Source organism: Mus caroli, chromosome 1, assembly GCF_900094665.2.
Source record: "Mus caroli chromosome 1, CAROLI_EIJ_v1.1, whole genome shotgun sequence".
NCBI classification, from domain to species: Eukaryota; Metazoa; Chordata; class Mammalia; order Rodentia; family Muridae; genus Mus; species Mus caroli.
This window is the reverse complement of record NC_034570.1, coordinates 34,471,880-34,478,906: the sequence shown is the minus strand read 5'-3', so window position 1 is coordinate 34,478,906 and position 7,027 is coordinate 34,471,880. Positions and strand designations below refer to the sequence as shown.

At 46.5% G+C, this 7,027-nt stretch overlaps 1 long non-coding RNA gene across 1 annotated transcript; it reads left to right on the top strand.

Annotated features, from left to right (window-relative positions):
- Window positions 1-609: 609 nt before the first annotated feature.
- LOC110303961 lies at window positions 610-5,724 on the top strand. The gene is made up of 4 exons (XR_002378991.1): window positions 610-631; window positions 1,498-1,501; window positions 2,810-2,917; window positions 5,607-5,724. It is a non-coding gene; the product is annotated as an uncharacterized LOC110303961 (long non-coding RNA).
- The last annotated feature ends 1,303 nt before the right edge of the window (window positions 5,725-7,027 follow it).

Genomic DNA, 7,027 nt, shown 5'->3' with positions numbered 1-7,027 from the left:
GGAGGACCTCACCAAAGCTGAGTGACAATCAGGGCTGTGCTCTTGGCCTTGAAGATGTATGAGTTAAATAAAGCCTTTTTCTTTACAAAGAACCCAACACCAGGCAGTTTTGTTGTAGCAATGGAAGACTGATATACCAACACTGGTGCCGTCTTGGACTTCTAGCTTTCAGAGTGGGCAGAAAGCCAATTGTTTTACGTCTTCAGCACCCTGTGATAGTGTGCTATAAACTAACACCGCCATCTTGCTTTGGAACAGTGGCTCTCAACCTTCCTATGCTGGGATACTTTCATACAGCTCCTAATGTTGGGGAGCCCCCCCTCAACCATAACATTATTTTTGTCGCTACTTCATAACTGTAAACCTGCTACTGTTACCAATCATAATGTAAATATTTGATATGCAGGATATCTGATATGCTTTCCTTATGTAAGGGCTGTTTGGCTCTAGAGGGGCCTCTCAGCCAACAGGTTGAGATCTACTGCTTTAGAGGCATAGGAAGATAGAAAAAGCTTTTGGAGATAGAAATGGTGAGGGAGGGGGAGGGGGAAACAGGAAGTGAAGTCACAACATCAAAGGGCATCTCCAACCTGAGGAGCGGTGGTCTGTAGACATCATTACACAGAGGCCGGTGAGCGCATCAGCTCCCAGAAAGCTTCCTGGACTTAAAATCAGGAAGTCGCTGTGACCTTTGAGATGACGCCACTGTTCCAGCAGGGGAAGTCCAGGCACACTGGTTTAGGGAGGAACATAATGCCACAGTCACATCTTGATGGCAAGACGTTTCATGTGAAGGCTAGGGACAGATAGGGCAGTAGTTACAGGGGCGGAACTGAGAGAGAACTTTTAAAAAGTGGTTTTACTATTATATCTTTTTTTTTTTTTTTTTGGTTTTTCGAGACAGGGTTTCTCTGTGTAGTCCTGGCTGTCCTGGAACTCACTTTGTAGACCAGGATGGCCTCGAACTCAGAAATCCGCCTGCCTCTGCCTCCCGAGTGCTGGGATTAAAGGCGTGAGCCACCACGCCTGGCTTACTATTATATCTTAATTGCACATAATAATTGTTTTCATTGTGCATTTTGATCGCTTTTATCCCCTCAACATCTTGTCCCTCCTACCCTCAATTAATCCCGTTCCCCTTCTCAACTAGTCTACCTTCTAACCTCATCCCCACTTCCTTTATTTCATGACCCAGTAAGTTTCATTATTGTTATTTACAGGAGCACGGGGTTGTTTGTGGGAGCACGGGTGCCTTACACCAATGAAGAAAATATCTTTCCTTTCCCCGTCGGCGGTCAGAGAGAGAATGTTTTTAAAGAGTCAGGAAAAGTCCAGGGGAAGCCAAAGACTAGGAGGGAGGGAGGAGGGGGGAGGAGAAAGAGGAGAAAGAGGAGAAAGGGAAGGGGAGGAGAAGAAGGAATGGGGGGGGGGAGGAGGAGGGGCCAGAAGAGACCCTGGTGTCTAATCTACCTTTGTTGAAAAAGTCACAGGACGAAGGCAGGTCTGAGGATAGGGATGGGGGTGGGGTGGGGGTAGGAGAAGGAAGAGGTGCTGTGTGGTATCCTCATTCTGAACAGAGCCTCCCAGCCCTGGACTGCTCCTTTCCTTTAGCCTCACCTGGCTTGCTCTGATCTCTACTGTTACTGAGTTTAGGAGGTTCTAGGTCTATGCCTGGCTCCCAACGTTCGAGCACCAGCATGTATTACTCAAGGGCTTCCCTAGCTGCTGAACAGGGCCAGACCATGTTGAAGTCAGCACCGAGGCAAACACACAAACCTTTGAGGTCAGGGATCTGGGCGTCCAGAGGAGACCCAGAGCATATTCTTGTTCACCTCGCTCTCCAGCAAAATGCTCCAGTGGTTTTTCCTGGTTGGGCCTCTCTGGGCTCAGTCCCCAGGCAGACCCTTTGTTTTCTTAGGCATTGGTTGCAGAATTACTGGCAGGCTGGACTCTAGGACATTGCCTCCCCAGCTTAGTGGTTTTGAAACTTTCAAAGAGATAGTTCAGTCCATCTTTCAAATAACATTCCAGAAATCCCTAAAATATCAAATGGCTAACGGTTTGTGTTACACATATATATTCCCACTATAGCCTCAGCTTATATTCACACACCATAGAGCCCAGTAATGTGAACCGAGAGCAGCTTTACAGATGGAAAAATGTAGAAGGGTTATGGGAACCTGGCAGCGTCTGAAGCCAGCCTTGGGGTTCAGATTATTTTTAGAGTTTATTTTGGTCACACTGTAATGAGAAATTCCTCCTTCACACAGATAAAGGATTATATAAACCATAACAATTAAAAAAAATTGTCAGCCTTGCAACCTTGAAATATTTCTGTAAGTCATCAGAGAATGGCAGGGTCCTGATATCTCTGAAGGTCTTTACAACGAACTTGTTTTGTAACATACCTATTGGTCTTCAGTGAGGATATGTTGAAAGTCATTATGCTACGGTATGAAAACAATTTAATAATATATCTTAAAGATGAAATTTGAATCAAATGTCTGTAAAAACCTAAGTGACATTTCTCAAGGCATAGACTGGACCACGACATCAAGAGCCACCTTGAGAGAGCTGGTTGTGCTGGCACACACCTTTATGCTCAGAACTCCGGAGGCAGACGCAGTCAGGTATCTTTGAAGTCAAGGACAACCTGGCCTATATAATAGTGAGTTCAAGTCCCGCCAGGGCTACATAAGTGAAACCTTGTCTCACAAACAAAACATCAAACCTGATGACCTGGTGACCTAAACTTTGTGACCAATAAACATTTACTTAATAACTCTTTTGTGACAAATTCTACAAGTAGCTGAGGACTCAGTGCAGGTGAGGCTTCCGCCTGAAAGATGAGCTAAAGCCAGAGGGAAATTCTATCCAGGACCGCACATATGACACGTTCCAAGGGCTCTGAAGACAGGTGAGTGGGAAGCCCCAGGCATCAGTGGGCTGGAGGTACAGTGTGGGTGCACAGCAGGTTTCCTGGGGCCCTGAACTCTGTGCTGGGAACACATCAGTGCATCTTATCTGAGGCAGGGGCATTTTTTTTTCAGTGCTCTGCAGAAACCTAAAGCAGAAAACACAGAACTCAAAATATTTATCTCTTACATGTACCTAACATGATTTTAAATTATAAAGGTTTATCTTTTTGAAAGAGAGAGAGAGAGAGAGAGAGAGAGAGAGAGAGAGAGAGATTGAGCAGAAGAGGGTATCAGATCCCCTGAAGCTAGAGTTATAGGAGATTGTGAGTCTGTTTCTTGTCGGTGCTGGGAACTGATTCTGACTCTCCTACAGAGCTGTCCTCTTAACCGCTGAGCTATCTCTCCAGCCCCAAAGTTTAATTAGTAAAGTGGGTACAGTAATAGATTATCAATTGAATCATGAACAATAATAAGCCCCACAAAATTATTTGAACCTCATAGATCGTTTCCATCCACAGTCCCCATATTACGTGGTGTGGTGACCAAAAGCTGGAGGGAGCCACTGGAGGTGAAATTCAAGAATTAAGTGAAGATTGAAGAGAGAATTCTGGAAGGAATGCAGAGACCCAGGCCTGGGAGGGGAAGGACTGCTTTCACACTGGGATAGGGTTTGGAGGTAGCTGATGCATGCTGGAATTCAGGACACAAACCTGGAAAGGTGGGGAGTGTCAGGCGTGAAGGGGAGCGGGGCTTCAGGCTAACCAAGAGGTGGTGATGAACGGAGCTGATGATGTCTAAGCCAGACAAGGCTATTACATAATTTCCAATTTTTTTTGTTCCCTTTTGAGAGAGAATCTGGATATAGAGTTTAAATTGGTCTTGAACTTGAGGCCATCTTCCTGCCTCAACCTCTGGAGTGAGGAAGCTATGGGCCTGTTTTACCACACCCAGCTATAATTTGTGATTTTTTTTAAAATAAAGACTTCTATTATTATGGGGGCATCTAGGAGACTGCGATGAAGCTAAGGGTGGTGGAGGCTGAGGCAGATGTGTTGAGTGATATTTAGGAGATACCGTGAACACAACTCGGTGATTGTCTCCAGTGGATGAAGAAGGAGACGCAGAGAAGCCGAAGGCCCTGCTTAGACCGCCATGAAGAGAGGATTTGCACTCAGGTGATTCTGCCTAGGTGTCCCTTCTAGAGCATCATTAAGTCAGACTTCAAGCTAACACTCATCAGCTTGGACACAGGACAAAAGAAACCTCTGAAGCCTGGGCTCTCATGAGGGAGCAAGTGTTTCTTCATGGAGGAGGTCTGGCTTACCACTTGTTGCTAACAATGAGTGGAATTATCAGGCAAGAATTGGTTAGCTGGTGAAATTAGTCCGCCAGCCAAAGACCAGAGTGGGTAGTGTCTGTGTGCCTCTCTCTCTGTCTGTCTGTCTGTCTCTCTCTCTGTCTCTCTCTGTCTCTCTCTCTTGTGTGTGTGTGTCTGTCTGTCTGTTTGTCTCTCTCATGTATGTGTCTGTCTGTCTCTTGTGTTGTGTGTGCTCATTTGTGTCTGTGTATCTCTCTCTCTCTCTCTCTCTGGGCATGTGTGTATGCATGCATGCGTGTTTGTACAGGTGTACAAGCATGCACACTTGTGCACGTGCACAGAGCCCAGAGGAGGGCAGATGTTTTGCTGTCCCTTGAGGTGCAGACTCTCACTGAACCTGGAGCTACTCTAGAGGTCAGCAAGTCCCATGATCCTCCTGTCTCTGCCCACAACAGTGCTGGGGTACAGGCTCATGGGTGGTCACATCAATCAGGCTTTTTATATAGAATCCAAAGCCCAGTACTCACACTTGCACACACATCCTCACCTGCTGGGCCATCGCTCCAGCCTTGAATTAATGTTACATTAATGAGATAGCAGACAGATTTCTCTCAGGTCTTGTCATGAGGCAACAATATGCTTTCCAGATAGACGTTCATTGCAACAGACCCTACGGGGAGGATCTGAATACAGAACTTTCCAGTAAAGACAAACAGCCCTGGGGCATCTATCTCCGTCAGTGTCACAGAGTCCCTGGCACTTCCTTAATACATCCCAAAGTCTGGTGTTGGGCATTAACAGCAACACTCAGGCCGGGCAGTGGTGGCACATGCCTTTAATCCCAGCACTTGGGAGGCAGAGGCAGGCAGATTTCTGAGTTCAAGGCCAGCCTGGTCTACAAAGTGAGTTCCAGGACAGCCAGGGCTATACAGAGAAAACCCGTCTCAAAAAAACAAAACAAACAAACAAACAAACAAAAACCAAAAAAACAAAACAACAAAAAAAAAAAACAAACAAAAAACCAGCAACACTCAGGTTGCCGAGGTGTTTGGAGGGGCCGGGAGGGGGATTTTTGTGGTTTCTGAAATAGGAAGTACCGCCTTAAAGTGTATCATTTCTGAAATGGAGAAAGTTCCGGTAGGCTTTCAGAAAAGCCAGCCCAATGACAAGCTGATGTTTTCAACACATTTATAGGTCAAAATAGTAAAAACACGACTTATCTCAAAGACCAGTGGTGTTATTTGCATGGGAAGTGACTAAAGAACACTCCATAGTTGCCCACTCCGAGAATTTATTAGCCACAGAAATCTAGCTCGCTTTTGTGAAAGACACAGTTGGCTGCCTATCATGATTTCTTTTCTTTATTGCAGACCTTCAACAAAGCTCACTTGGGTTTGAAGATGAATGCCAATGGAGACATGCATGCTCTGTGGCAAAGCATCATGGTTTGATAACAGTAAAAGTCGGTTCTTTCCGAAACTCACAGTCATAAAGAGATGGGTGCGGCCTGTCTGTCACCAAGGGTGTTGCCTTGCTGGGCTCCGAACAAGTCAGGCCCTGATTAGACTCCAGTTAAGAAGCTTGTGTGTGTGTGTTTGTGTGTGTGTTTGCGCACACGCAGGGGATTGTCCTGTACACATCTGTGTGGATGGCAACTGGCTGTGTGGACCACCTTTCCCCAAATGACTCCAGTGGCCTCTGGCATCAGAATCCCTGTCCCCGCTGGGAGCAGGGGCAACTCTGGATGATCTGTGCTGGCATCCTGACCCCAGAAACTGAAAGGGAGACACCTGAAGCTTGGAAATTTCCCTGGCCTGTGGTAAAGCAATTCTTGGGGGAAAATGGCAGAGGCCAAAAGGAAGTAAGACCACACTATTGCCTTAACCAAACGGGAGAGGAGAGGAGTTTGACTCACTCCGTGTTGTTTGCGTCCAGAGCCACCATCCTGATCCCTGAAGTGTGGAAGCTTCAAATGGTTTGCCATCCAAGAAGAGCCAGGGGCTGACAAGATGATTCAGTGGATTTGAGCATTGGCCACCAACCCTGATGACCTGGGCTTTACCCTCTAGTTGTCCTCGGACCTCCACACATGTCATAACACACATTCCCCATCCTCCAATACATTAATAAATCTAAAAGGTATTTTTTAAAGAGCCAGAGAAAGGGTTGGAATGTTAAGGCAGCATGGTGTTAAGAGCTGTGGACTCTGGGCCCATACTGCCTGGGTTCAAATCCCCACACTTCTGATGGCTCATATGTGAGGGAAAAGTTATTTATCCCTCCCCTGTGTTTTGGGCTCTCTCTTTGAAAAATGGGGGAGGGGAGGTGTGGGGTTAGTAAATAAGGGTTTTCTTGGGGGCTCAGTTGAGTTCATAGTTGTGAAGTTCATAGAAGAGGTCACTTGGAAAGTCAAGAGTTTCTGTAATCCACCCAACACCCATCTGCAGATCGGGTACTAGAGAGCTTGTGAGAACAACTTCTTCTCCTCCTCCTCCTCCTTCTCCTCCTCCTCCTCCTCTTCTTCCTCCTTCTTCTCTTCCTCCTCCTCCTTGTTTTCAAGGCAGGGTTTCTCTGTGCAGCCCTGGCTATCCTGGAACACCCTTTGTAGACCAGGCAGGCCTCTAACTCACAGATATCTACCTGCCTCTGCCTCCATTACACCTCTACCACACTGGCCACCTCTGGTGGGAACTTCTAAGGAGTCCATCTTAATCTTCCATCACAACCTTGCCCTTTGGACCACTTCCCTGGATCTGTTTTGAGCTCACATCACACTCAACCTGGTCAGCTC